Genomic DNA, 14,609 nt, shown 5'->3' with positions numbered 1-14,609 from the left:
CTTTCTAGGCCCTCGTCACCATGGGCCTCTAACTGGTGCCACCAGCCCCCACATGGAGCAGAAGTGGCCCGAGCTCGTCTCTGCTTGCTTTGCTTCTGGTGGCCTCTGCTGCAGCCAGTGCAGCTACACGCTCCTCAGAGCGCTGCTGTCGCCTGTGCTGCACGAAGGAGCGACCCCGGGCGTCAGCTCCTAGCCAGGCGATGGGCAGAGACGGGAAGGCAGCCTTTCGTGACATCCTAGGAGAACTTGTTAGGTGAGGGCTTTGTTAGAAAGTGTGGCTTTCCTCCAAACTCGTGGTGCTGAGACACCCCGCGGGAGGGCCCTGGCCTTCATTCTGACACGGCTGCAAAGTCCAGGGGATGTGTGAGAAAACAGAGACCATTAGGAAAACCCACTGCACGCAAAACTGCACACAAAACTGGGCACGCAACCCAGGGTGGAAAACACGCAGCGCCGTCTCCCCGGATCTTGACGCCAGGAGCTCTCCTCACCTTCAAGCCAGCCTGAAGGGGGGGCCAGCAGGTGCGCCTCCAAGGTCATGAGCGGCCTGAGGCCCCACGAGGGAGGGACGTGAGCAGGAAGCTGACAAGCTTGCGTGGTGTCCTCGGTGCTCAAGCCAAGGTTGTGGTCAGCTGCTTGGGTTTAGAGAAGCAGGATGAGGGACGATGAGGACTTTGCAGCCACAGGCTGAAACAAGGTGTCCAAGGGCTCCCTCCTGCCAGGTGAGCCACCCCAGGCAAGCCACTTCCTGTCTTGGCACCTCAGTTTCCCCATCTGGAAATTAGGACAATGACCGCCATCTTGCACAGTTATGCATGTTAATTTTACAAGTTAATCCACGCGGAACATTTTGAACACCTGGCGCCCCGTGACTGTGGGTTCGTGTGGCTCTCCGCTGCAGGGGAGAGGAGCACCCAGCTCCGACTCCCACCCTCCCTCTTGACCCAGAGGGTCCTTCAGGGAAACCATGCACAAAGGACAAAGCAAAGTCCCCCTGTCATCCTGCAGAGGAGCGTGGGTCCATGCCCTCCATGTAGGGTGACCAGGGAGAATGCAGAGAGGACTCCTCCCTTGACGTCCTAACTGCCCTCGACCCCTCTGAAGAAGACGTCCTTATAACTGGGATACGTCCAGGGTGTCGCTTCCTTGGTGATGGGTCCCGTCCAGGAGGGCTTGCCTCACCTGGTTGACTCTGCCCCGAACTCATCGAGTCTGGCCAGTGAAGGACAGCCACTACCTCAGGCGGGGCCTGGCCTCCCCTGGGCCACAGGGGCACCTCAGGCTCCGCACGTGCAGACACAGACTGGCCTTTGCTGTCCCACCGAACAGTGGCCAGCGCCGGGGACAGGTTGCCTCCTGACTCGCTCCTCTGTTTTCTGTGCTTCCTCTCCAGGAGAATGCCGCATAAGTGTCCCTGCACGGTGCTCCCAGCCACCCTGTCCACAGCAGGGCCTGGGAGCTCCGTCCTGCCTCGGGACAAGGGCCAGGGCAGGTTTGGAGGAAGAAGGAGGTTTAACTGACTTGCTGGCAGATAAGTAAAGCAGCAGCCTAAGGCCAGAGCCTGGGATCCTAACTCCCAGGGTGGACAGAGGGCTTCCAAAAGGGGACACAAGGCTGGACTCCAAGTATCATTATCCGTAGGTGTGGCCAAGGTCCCACCTGTGTCCTTGAGGGAGCCCTGCACCAGCTCCCAGGTTTGGGGTGATTTTCCTCTAGCGGGCAGTGAGGGCCACGGTCACTTATCCTGGGGTGGAGAGCAGGTGGGTCTTGTTTCCCCCACTGTTAGGGGAGGGGGGAAGGGGGAGGGAGAAAAACACTGGTTTCCAAATAGCCGCCAGTGCTTGAGCGGCAAGGTTTGTCTCCTAATTCACAGCAGGAAGCGGACCCCTGACATGCACAGGACCCCCGTCAGGCAGACACGGGGTGGACGAGCAGGACGCGCTGCTGGGAGGAGCGGCCGCCCACCCTGGAGTTCTCCAGGCGGGGTCCCCACAGCCAGGCAGAGGCCCAGAGCCACCAGTGCCTTCTAGTGGCCTCACGCCCCTGGTCCTCACCTCCCTGCCTGACCCCAGCTCCAAGCTCACCTGAGTGGGGGGTCCTTGCAGCCTCCCTGCCTCACTGTCCTGGCCCTGCCCTGTGCTCTACAAAGTCGCCCACTGCCATCCTGTGCCCTGGGGTTGCCTTCCCTGGAAGTGGGTCTCGCGCTCCCCACACCCAAATTCAGGTCCTGCTCCGCCGTGTCAGGTCCCCTGGTAAAACCTTCTCGCTGCTCGCCCAGCGGACTTGGAGGTCTCCCTTCAAGACAAATGTGTAGTCACTTCTAAACAGAAGAGATTGCCGAGCAGCGGTTGTTTGGGGAAATATGTAAAGTTCTGAATCCTCTTAGTCTGGTTCGAGCCCTGGGAGGCCCGAGCTCGGCTCTTCTCCGCAGAGACAGCTTCTCTTCTGCCTGAATGTGATTCTCTGTGTGTGACAGAATGATGCCTCAAGGACATTTTAATTCTGTTGTGACAGCCTTGTTATAAAACCCAGTTGAAAGAGCCGAGCAGGCCTAAATTCTCTCCATCGATTCTCAAAACCATGTGGCCCCAGATGGCCCCAGAAGCAAAGATAAATAAATAAATCCAAGCAAACAGAATCCGTTCCCAGGGGCAGGTTTCCGAATACTGTCTCCCACTAACAGCACCAGGCCTCTTGGAGAGAGCGGATTCCAGGCCCAGGGCATGGAGGGCAAAGGAAGAGGGACCCTGATCACCTGGCTTTGCCAGGGAGTAAGAGAACGAGGCAGGTGGGAGGGACGCGGGGACCAGCCTGGGGAGCCCTGCTGGCCCGTGTGGGCAGGTACGACAGGAGGAATAGTGGTGGTGAGGGTGACGGTGTTGCCACTAGACAATCCGTATGTCCAATGGTGGTTCTCAAAAGTGAGGTGGCAGAGGGACTGCCCCTGGGGAGCAAAGACTGCTAGGAGAAGGGCATCAGGACAGGAGGGCTCTGCGGCCACCTGGGCAGTAATCGGTGCAAGCCACAGCCATCCACAAGTCGTTAGGGCTGGCCTGTGTCCCCCCAGTTCATATGCTCAGAACAGGGCTCCAGGCAGAGAAAGGGCCTTTTAGGTTGTCATTTGCAGAATGAGGACTAAAGGTGGGTCCTAACGCCATCCCAGCTTGTCCTTAGAAGGAGAGGTTAGGACACAGACTCACAAGGGAAGAAGGGCCACAAGCGAAGGAGGGGCTTGGAAGGAACCAACCCTGCCGCACCTTGACCTTGGACGTGGCCTCCAGGACTTGGGAAGGCACCTCTATCATCTCGGTGGCCTGAGCTGTTAGTGTGTGGTGTCGGACACACTGCCCGCTGCCCTCGCTGACCCACAGAGAACATCTGCACACAGGCAACACTGCCTTCTGGGGACTCCCATCACCCACAGAGGGGTGCTCTCGATGGAGAGACCAGGGACACCGTTCTGACCAATAATGAGGCAACCTGATGTTCTAAGAAGAATTCAGAATCTGGACAAAAACTCTGCCTCTGAACTTAATTATAAGGAAATAATCAGACGCATCCTAGTTATGGGGGCTTCTGCCAAACAACCATCCAGTCACAAAACATAAATAAATAGGAAACAAAGCCAGGGAGTGAGACGACATTAAATTACGCCAGAGAGCGTCGGCTCAGGGCAGCACATGTCCCTGACAGGACATCAGGGGACACTAATTCAGACTCATCTGAAAGATCGATGTTATTATACTAATGCAAAGGATGACAGTGATAAATGAAAGCCACCGCAGTCCAGGGTGGACCCGGGCCCCAGTTAGCAGCCCCAGCCCTCCATCTCTGAGCACTGGGCTGCGTGCGTGTGAATGACTGAACTGTTTATTTTGGGTTCGAGCAACCTGCAGTCACAGAGGTGAGAACTCTGCTGTTTATTTCCCACTAACTTCTCGGGAAGCAAGTCACAAGATGCACAGGCCAGGACCGGCAGACAGAAGCGGCAAACGTCGAATGTGGTCCCTCTTGCCCACCGGTTCCTCAGTTGCTTCTTAGGGGCTTTGGTGCCAAAGGCAGACTCTACAGAGGCCCACTACACACCCCTGGCCTCTGCACCCTTCTGAAGCAGGGGGAGGTTCTGATCACGTTCAGTGGTTATAATCCAGACCTCTGATCATGATCTGCCGTCTACCTGCAGGGCTGCTGTGGACCCTCTTCTTGTGCAACCCTAGACCCTCCATGGGGGGCTGTTAGCAGGTGGGGCCTAGGGAAGATAGGTAAGAGGTCCAAGGGAGAGTGTGTAGCCCTTCCCCGTGTGAGGAGGCAGCCAGGGGAGCCCTCCATGAGGAGCTGGGCCTTCCCAGGAGCCAGATCTGCTGGGGCCTTGACCCTGGCCTGCCAGCACCCCGGGTGGTGGGTAGTGCATTTCTGGGTGTTTACCCCCCGCCCCAACACACACCTAAGGTATTTGTGACAGCGGCCAGAGAGGATGGGGCAAAGGGCCTGGCACAGGACGAAAGTGAAGGCACCTGGCTTAGTCATTTTAAGAATTTCTTGATCCACTTTGAGTTCATTTTTGTGCAGGCTGAAAAAGTAATCTAAAATCCTGGACCTACAGATATCCGGTTTCCCAGCATCATTTAATTAAATGTATGGTTTTGGCTCCTTCGTCAGGTATCAGATGACTGTAGGTCGGACTTGGACCAAACCTTAGCAACTGCGAGAAGAAAACACAGAGTTAACACTTCAGCAGACTGGCTCAGGCACCGAGTTCCTTAACAAGACCCCTACTGCTCAAGGAATAAAACCAGGAATCAATAAATGAAATTACATCAAATTACACTTCTGCACAGCTAAGGAAACAATTAAGAGTGTGAAGAGTGAGCCTACAGATTGGGAGAAGATCTTTGCCAGCTGCTCCTCCAACAGGGGATTAATATCCAGAATATACAAAGAACTCAAAAAACTTAACACCAAAAAAAACAACACAGAAAACAACAAATAATCCAATTAATACATGGGCAAAATAATTAAACAGATGTTTCTCAAAAGAAGTAATATAAATGGACAATAAATGCATGAAAAAAATGTTCAACATCTCTAGCAATCAGGGAAATGCAAATCAAAACTACACTGAGTTTCATCTCACTCCAGTTAGAATGGCAATCATCAAGAATGTAAGCAATATATGCTGGCAAGGATGTTCAGAAAAAGGTGCACTCATACATTATCATCGGGACTGCAAATTAGTACAACCACTTTGGAAAGCTGTATGGAGATTCCTTAAAAGATTAGGGCTGGAACCACCATAGGACCCCGCTGTCCCTCTCCTCTGTATCCCTAAGAACTGAAACCAGCACACTATAGGATACAGCACTTCACTGTTTAGTAGCAGCACAATTCGCAATACCAAGACACGGAAACAGCCCAGGTGCCTGTGGACGGATGAATGGAGAAGGAAAATCATGCATGGTGGAGGTCTACTCAGCCACAAAGAATGGAAGGATGGCATTTGCCTGTAAATGGATGGACCTGGAGGGCATCATTTAAGTGAAATAAGCCAGTCTCAGGAAGCCAGGGGTCAGATATTTCCTCTCATCTGTGGAAGCTGGAGAGAAATCAGGAGAAAAGGGGGGTGGGATCTCAGGAAGAGGGAGGGGACATCAGTGGAGTGGAAGGGGGCCGGTGGGGGTGGTAGGAGAGGAGAGGCTCTCTGCAGTGAGTGACTGGATCATGTTCTGGACACATGTGAACGTGCCACGCTGCATTCCATGTCCAGGCTCATGTGTGATGACGTCCCAGTTAAAAAACAAAAGTAAGAAGGGCGGGAACAGAAGGACGAAGTGTGGGGGGAAGGATCAGGGACTGAAGGGGAGCAATCACCTTCGATGCGGATAGGATCTGTCCAAGTGAACCCCACTAGTGTGTGCAACCACTGTGCACCAACCAAACATTAAAGATAACTTTAATCATTCCAAGGTGGCAGTGGCCAAGTGCTGGGCCCAGGGCAGGCTTAGCCCTTCTTGAGGAAGCCCTTTCCAGGGAAGGACTGCGCGGGTCACAGGCCCTGCAGCTGGCCCTGCTGCTCACGCCCCCAATCTCTCCTGTCTGGCTTCGTCCCCTCCTGTCCTTAAGATGGGCCACAAGGAGGGGCAGGCATACCTGAGCTTCAGCATCTGCCCACTGTCCCCACTTTGAAGGTTTAACTCCTCATGAAGGAAACAAAGTGACAAATGGCAAGAGATGGAGGAAAGCCGCCCAGCCCCCAATCACTGCTCCAGACCCTCAGAATCTCACCCAGGAAACATGGCTAACTTTGGTCCCCAACTGCTCTGTCAGCCTCAGGCCCCCCAGGGCCATCAGGAGCGAGACAGCTCTGCCTGCTGCTCTCCCCAGCTCTCTCCCTGCAGAGGGTGCCTGGAGCAAGGGGGCAGAGCAGTCAGCAGGAAGCAGGCCCGTGGCCCTGCCTGCCATCGCAAGTCACGGACATTCAGACTCTCCACTGCCCTGGGCCGAAGGACACGCTGCCACACCTGAGACCCGCCACACAGTACTGTCAGAGGCTCCTTGCCAGCGTGAGACTCGCCTGCACACGGTGCCATGTTTCCCGCCATGTGCCAGGTGCTTTGGGTGCCAGCTGTCACGGTGCTCGACTGAGTGGCTATGTTCCTGGATACAGGGCCTTTTAGTCTTCTCAGTACAGCTACTTGCTCTTAGGTGAGTCTGCGTCAGAGGCTCAGATATGGATCAGGTGAACACAGACCCCCAAGGTGGGGTGCTCCTTCCCTAAACAGATCTGCTCCTGCTGCAAGTGAGTCACTGACAGCCAAAGGGACCTCACAACGTGATTCAGACTCGGGGTTAAAGGGGCTGGGGCTTCTGGGCTGGCAGAAGTCAGTGCACAGGCTCGAGATCCCAGATCCGCACTGCTGGGCAGGGGGCTTTCTGATGGCACTGGTGTAGCCCCCGTCCCTCCTTCCCCCGCCGCCCCTTTTCTGTCCTCCTCTCTCCCCCTGCTAGGAACTCTCAGCATGAGACCTGCCCTCCCAGAACACATTCGTGCTCCTAACAGACCCAGGTCCAGCAGAAGCCCATCACCTCCAGCTCCAGCCCTGCCAACCCCGTCCTACCCTTTGCTTCGGTTTGACTGTATCAGACACCACATGTCACAGAGCCAAGGTGAGTGGACAGCCTAAACGTCCATCCCTCAAAGGATGGTATTCAAGAGTGTGGTCTGCACATGCCACAGACATTATTCAGCCTTGGAAAGGAAGAAAGTCCTGCCGTACGTGTAACACGGGTGACCCTTGAGGCCTTGTGCTGAGGGATCTGAACCAGGCACAACAGAGCAAGCCTGCACTAGCCCACCCACCTGGGGGCGTCTCTGGCTCCTTGGAAGCTGAGCGGCATTGGTTGATCTCCCTGTTGATGTTCAAAAGAAAATCTGAGCTTGCAGGGGAAGAGAGGGTGTCAGAAGGTCCGACCACCTAGGGCGCGTGGCAGACTGACTGGTCTCCAAAGGCCCAGGTGTCAAAGGCTCAGTTCTCAGCTCAAGGTATCCTCGGGAGGTGGCGGGTCCTTTGAGAGGTGGGGCCTAGCAAGAGGAAGGGAGGTAATGAGAGTGTATCCTGGAAGGGCTATTGGGACTGCAGCCCCTTCCCCTCGTGGCCATGAGATGAGCATTTTCTTGAAGTTCTGCCTTGCCATGGGCCGCCAATCATGGACTGAAACCTCCAGAACTGTGAGCCAGAAAACCCTTTTCTCTTTAGGCTGATTGTCTTCTGAATTGGCTAGAGTAACAGGGAGTGACTAACAGAACACTGGGATGGGGAAGTGAGTTGGTGTGAATACCTGACAATGTGGAAAAACATTTGGGATGGGTTTTCAGGAGACTTTGGAAATATTTGGAGAAACAGGCTAGAGAAAGCCTCAAATTCTGTAAGGAGAGTTACTGAGGGGTTCTGGTAGGTGCTCAGAAGACCGAAATGCTGGTAGGAATTTGTGCATAGTACAGGCCAGGCTGACAAAGTTTCAGATGGAAACAAGGACTCTATTGGAAATTGAATACGAGGACATCCTTGTTACAATGTAGCAAAAAAAAAAAAATTTAAAAATTGACTACATTTTTGTTCATGCCCTGAGACTTTGTGTGAGGCTGAGTTTAAAGATGATAGACTAGCTTATCCGGCAGGAGAAATTTCAAGGCAGCACAGCACTCAGACAGCAGCATGGGCACTGCAGGAGTGTGTAGCCAAATTCACATGAAAACCAGGACCAAAGAGAAGCAGAGCAGAAAATTCTGGGAATCTTACAGCCAGAAAAAAAAAAAAAAGCATCTGTAAAGTTATGGCCCAGGAAGGTGAAGCAGCTGTCGCTAGTGTTAAAAGGAAGTCAGGTGCTTTGTACCAGGGACCATAGAAAAGATGCCCCCCAGGGCATCTGGGGAATCTGAAGACCCACCCTTGGCAGGCTCAGAGGTATAGAAATACACACTGGTTTCAAAGACTTTTAAGAAGCGATCCAGGCACACTGCTTGCCAGGATAGCTGAGAATCTTCTCCCCGTGTCCATCCAGCTGGGCACCCCCTGCAGTTATGCTTCAGGAAGCTCAGTGTCGCTCCGGCTAGCTGCACACCTTGGCTGGAGTCTGCAGCACCTGGAGGGACCCCTTTAGCTTCGCATTCTTTCCCTGCAGCCTCAAGGGGGCGATGGCAAGCCATCTTCCCAGGAGGATGGACAAGGAGACAGAGCTGCTCCACTCCTGGCAGGAGGCAGGACACTGCGTCCCTGGGGGGAGAGGAGCACGAGGCTGTGCCAGCACATCGGGCTCTTTTCAGTGACGTGGCTGAAATGAAAGTCAGGCACCGTAAACCGTGGTGTCAGGACATTTTCCCCCAGCCAAAGAAAAAAGGGAGAAAGCCAACATTCAGCAGACTGCCTCCAGCCCTGAATGCAGATGCCACGCCATCGCAAAGGGTGGCGAATTGATTAGAGGCTGATCTTCAATGGAGACACGGGCTGGACTTGCAGTGATAAGAATCCCTTTTCTTTTAGAAACTTTTATTAGCTCAAGATGATTTCATGACCTTTACCTCGGGAGCCTCCTAGCACTGCGGGAGTTGGAATATGAATTTTCGCCCCATTTCACACCGCAGCTACCTGAGCCCCAGATTCCTTGCTGAGGTCACTCACAGGACCACGGCTTAGCTCTTCTAAGTCCCAAAGCCACCGTGTGGCCTGCTGCTCCGGGGTCAAAGGCTTTGAAATTGCAGCATATGGAGGTATTGCCTGCGTCGCGCTGCAAGACTAAAACCTGATCAAAGTTCTGCAGGGCAGGACGCAGGGCTTCAGGGAGAATCCGGCACAAGGAGAGCTCAGAAAAGCCAAGGCACGGCAGAGGAGCTGGGCAGCTGGGCCCCAGGACCCTCTCCCTTCTCCCCTACTGCGGTGTCCTCCTCCTGGCCCAAGTCCCAGGAAGCACTTGAATCACTTCATCCTTCCTGTGCTCATTTGCCAGAGGCTGAGGAGTGAAGGTGGCAGTGAGCCTCTCCCAGTGCCAGACACCTCACTTAGCACCTCAGCTCATTGGCTTCCCACATCGGGGCTCTGGGGAGGCCGTCAGGGAGGCCCACAGAGGTCAAGGAATGGCCTGTGTGAGTGGCCCCCGGCCTGCTAGTGCTCGGGGCCAGAGGATCCCTTCTGGACAGGGCCTGCTCTTCATGTGGGTCTCTGGGTGAAGGCAAGGATCCTCACGAAGACTGGCTCAGACTGAGGAGGTCACAGCCAGGGCTCGAGATCAGTCCCAGAGCGAGAGGGCTGGAGCCGGGATGAGAAGCCAGGCACAGGGAGCTGCCGGGAGCACCCTCCTTCGCTTCCTGTGGGCTGGCTCTCCCAGGGCCCATCTCCTCCCGGCTTCTCCCTTCCTCTCTTCCCTCTGCCTGGTCTCCTGCTCACGGCCAAGAAGCCGATCTTGGTGTTTTATCCCAGTTCCCAGTGGCTGACCAGCTGCTCTTAGCTTGCACTCGGGACACTGAAGATGGAATCTTGCTGGCTACTAACCAGACGGCTGGGCAGCCAGCGTGGGGTCAGGTGGGTGACCTCCTCTAGCTGCCTGAACAGGGGTGGTGGGGGACGGGAGGAGGGTGGGTACCCAGCACTCCAGGCTGCCTCTGCTGAGCGCTGGAGGGAGAGATGGTTTTAAGAAGCAGGGCTTAGAAAAGGTGGCTGGGGACAGCCAGGCTGCCTAGGACACCCTCCAGTGCCTCTGGGTGGAGCCCAGCCCCCGCCCATCCTTCCTCAGGCCATCTTAAGCTCCTCAGAAGACCACATGGGGAACCTCCAGAGCTGGGTCCCCCCTGACTTTGCCCTCCCAGAAAACAAAGATGTGGAGCTTGTCACAAACAAGGGATGACCTGGCTGCAAACACAGAGGAACTTGGAAACACCTAGGGTGAGTTTGTGAATTTTGAACTTGGAACAGAATCACCAAGGGGGCCAGGCTTTGGTAGAGTGTGGGCGTTGGGGTTTGCCCAGGTTGGCACAGGTGCTGGTCTCCAGGAGCCCCGCCCTGGGATCCTAGGACACTCCCCATGTGGCTCTCAGGAGGAGAGTGGCACTGATGTCACCATGCTGACATTCTCGTGGTCCTGAGCTGAGAGAGGTGTGAGAAAGCCTGAGTCGCAAGCCAACAGACCTTCAGCACCCGCGGACAGCACCCTTCTCTACTGTGGGGGGGCAGAGGGCGTGTGACTTCCGTGAGGACCTGGAGCCTCTTGCTCACAGGGGAGCAGCTCTGGAAGTGGGCAGGGACTGACCCAGACAGTCTGGTGGAGGTCCCCACGTGACCAGCTGGGAGGGAGACCTACTCCAAGGTCCTCCAAAGCTCAGTGGCTGTGTGGCCAAGGTTTTACTGTTGACCGGTGGGGCACTGGGGTCGGGGGGCCGTCTTGTGTATGGCAGGACATGCCACAGTGTCTCGCATCTCCCACTAGTTGAGATAACCAAGACCACCTGCAGACACTGGCAAAAATTCCTGCAGGACAGAGCGTCCCACGTTAAGAATCGCAGCTGTAGCGATTCTCATCCAGAACAGAGTTAGAGGTGAATAGGCAACTTCCTGTTTATCAAAATTTGAGGCTTACAAATCTAGAATCTTCCTGGATCATTACCTGGTGTATGCTCAGCCAGCCCAAAGAGCCCTGTGAGGAGTGATGGGAAAAGTGAACGAGACATCCTGACTCAGACAATCCTTTTAGGATCTGCCCTGAGTTGGGAAAAAAAGCCTGTGGCCCAGAGAGACCACAGCCTCTTACTGGGAATCACTGGCTTCGTGAGTCGGAGTCTGGCCTTCTGGTGAAAAGGACGGTCTCTCAACCTCCCAGCCACATTCCCTTCATCTTTCATTCCTCGACCAGTTCAAGGCCCCCAGAGTTAGGAGGTCTGGGTCCCAAAGGCCACATGGTGGACCCTACAGCCTCAGGCAGGTGAGATGGAGCAGGTGCACGATGGGGGCTAGTGCTCTGCTCCCCTGGGAGGCATCCAGGACACGCTGACATGAGGAGATGGCCGGCCACCACAGTCAGGAGGACTCGGGGGATGGGCTATAGGGTGACACAGGTCTGCAGAGGCTGCACCTGCTCTGGTGGCCCAGGGATTCGGAGGTGGGTGGAAGGAGGGCGGTGTGGACGGTGGAGAGGGGCAGCCCACGTGGGCTCCCGTCTTAGATGGGGTCCCTTAGATGAGGTCCTCCAGCTGCAGCCAAAGGCAAGCCCTGCTTCGTTTTGTCGAGCTGCAAGCGAGGATGGAGGATGGACTCTGCACTTTAGGTGACTGGACAGTCTCAAAACCAGACACTCTCAGGCCACATTCAAGTCACATGCGACTTGTGTGACATTCCAGCTCCTGTGCTCGTGACCAAGTCCTGCTGGAGGTCGGCGGTGGCCGCCCATCAGTGCTCTGCTGGTGGCGGCTCTCGTGCCAGGACAGCACCGACTGATCAGAGCAGGGCCCTCTGGCCTGCACCCTAAGACCTGCTGCCCTGTCCTCCTCAGAGGCCATCTGCTGACCCTAAGTTTAGGGCAAATGGCTGGGACCAGAGGCAGGGTTCCCAGGGCTCCAGGGAAGAGGTTCTGCTGAGCTGCAGGACGAACCTCGAATGCCAGGCTGAGCAGGTTGGGGATGGGCTGAGCTTGGCATCTGGGCAGGGCGTGGAGAGGGCAGGGATTCAGGAAGAAGGACGTGCTTGTGCGGATGTCCTGCTAAAGGTGAGAGGCCAGAGAGGGGACTCCTCTTAGCACTCATCTGGGTGTCTCAGGAGCCTGTCCTCATGTCCAGAGCTTCCCTAGCCCTTTGCAGAGAGCATCATGGTGACCCTCAGCCCAGGGTGGCCCATTGACCTGGCTTTGAGGCAGGGCCTGGACCCACAGGGACTCAGCATCTGGTACCTGGTACCTGCTCAGCTCATGGGGGCCAGATGCAGAAGGACTGTCAGAGAAGAGCTGGGGAGAGAAGGCAGGATGGAGGACGGACCCTGCACTGGAGGAGACTGGACACGGAGGAGGAGGAGAGGGCCAGCAGCCTTGCCCTTAGCGGAGACTGTTCTGCAGGAGCCCCCTGGTCACCCCCAGGCCTGTCCAGGCCATGGCAGCCAGGGCAGCTCTGTGAGCCAAGGACCTTCTTGTTTCATGACCACACGCTCATCTCCCTGCCCCCCTTACCCTGGCTGCCCCCTCCAGCCCAGGTTGTGTGGTATAGAGTGAGTTGGTTTCAGGGCCCTGAGTGGGGGTGCTGGACAAGGAGGACCAGGACCATCTTGCTGTAACTCACAGGGCCCAGTATTCCCTGCTCTGTCCCCTCGCCTGCTGGCTGGCTGGATTCCCTTGGAAGACAACACGGCACAGTGCCTCTCTGGTGCTGCTGGGGAGAGCTCTGAGGGGGGGGCCTGCGTGTCCTCACGGTCTCCTAGGAGCCCCCTCTGCTCACCTCCACCCTCCTCCTCCTCTGTCCTGGGGAGCCTGCTTCATCCCCGAGAAAGAGCCAGAAGCTGATGCAGGAGAGAAGGGAGGGTGTGGGGCTCCTCCTTCCTTTCCAGCCCTGCAGGGGGTGGGTGGAGACCCGGCACCTCGAGGCACTGCCTCCTGCAGTCTCACCCCTTCCTGTCCTGGAGGCTGGCTGGCCCAGGCCAAGCAGGAGGGCTGGAGATGCAGACAGAGGGGGCCCAGGGCAGAAGCACCCACCCCAGCCTTCCTTTCCCACATGGAAAAGAAACAACGCAGAACGGGCCGACCCGGGCTCTGGCAGCCAGAGCTGCTCCCCAGCATCTCGCCCCACCTTGTCTTTCAAAGGGGTCCCTGGGTGCTGCTGGTCCCCTCCCCTTCTGAGTTTGGGTGGGAGGCCCCAGTGTCCCCTCCTTGAGGATCCAGGCACAGAAGCCCAAGAAGCAAAGGATGCACAGGAGGCCCCCCTTGCTTTGTTTGGTGTGTTGATTGACCTGGTTTCTATTCCTGCCGGAGGACGATGAGAGCAAAGGAGGTTTAACGATCTAACTGCAATTTGCATATAAAGCTATGAGGCGAAGCAGGCAGACTTTCCATTACCCAGCCGATAACGGCTCCTTCCCCAGCAAATGGCTTTCTGGAGGGATCCAACAGCCCACGTGGGGGATGCGGGCCGGGCTCCAGCAAGGCTGCGGCAGGGCCCTCTGCACACGCTGGGCCTGGCTTGGGCTGGCCTCTAGGACCGGCAGGGTGGCTCCTTCTGGAAGAGTGGATAAAACAGAATCTGCCCCTCCCTCCCCAAGCGAGGCAGGGCTGTTCCTGCTGCCTGTGTGCTCTGTGGGTGCCCGAGCAGAGGGCTTGGGTGTCTGTCCTGGGTGGGCATTGCCTTGGGGAAATGGGTCTAAAGCTGGAACCTCTCTGATGCTCTCCAAATGATGTGTGTGTGTGTGTGTGTGTGTGTGTGTGCGCGCGCGTACACACACGGGGCTGGACCCTGGAGGGCAGGTTGGGACTCAGATCTCCCTGACTTCCTCTAGGACAATTCCCAGGTCAGTATTTCCTCATTGTCAGCTTCACTGGCCCCAGAAGAGCTATGGCAAGGTGTGTAGTGGACAGATGGGCATTAGCCTTGGGAGAGCTTCCCTTTCTACCTGGGTGTCTCTGCTGCACCCCATGGTGCCAGGAGGAAATGGTGCCATTGGGTGCTGAGAGCAGGAAGTCCAGGGACATTCTGGGCTTGGAAAATGTGGGAGTGTCATGTGCAGTGGACTCAGAGAGAACGTGTTGGTGGGACTTGGTCCACAGGTCTCTAGCCGAGTGGGCACTGGTACCCAGGATGGAGTGTGGTCCTCAGTAACAGAAACAATGGAGGGCCACGGACGGCCACAGCAGAAGGGCTGTGCCCCGGAGAATGTGCCTGCACACCGACTTGAAGGAGAAGCTCCCAAGAGCTGCTGACACTAAGCTGTCCACCCCGAGCCCCATGACCCCAACCAGAGAGGCCCATGCCCTCCACCCAGGACTGTGAAGGCGACTTCTGTTGGAGGTAAAAGTTTCTGCAGGTAGAATTAAGTAAAGATCTTGAAGTGTGATCATCCTGGAGAGAGGGCAGGTCCCCAATCCAACGACAG

Source organism: Marmota marmota, unplaced genomic scaffold (genome assembly GCF_001458135.2).
Source record: "Marmota marmota marmota unplaced genomic scaffold, marMar, whole genome shotgun sequence".
Classification (NCBI taxonomy): Eukaryota; Metazoa; Chordata; class Mammalia; order Rodentia; family Sciuridae; genus Marmota; species Marmota marmota.
Note: the sequence above shows the minus strand (reverse complement) of the source record.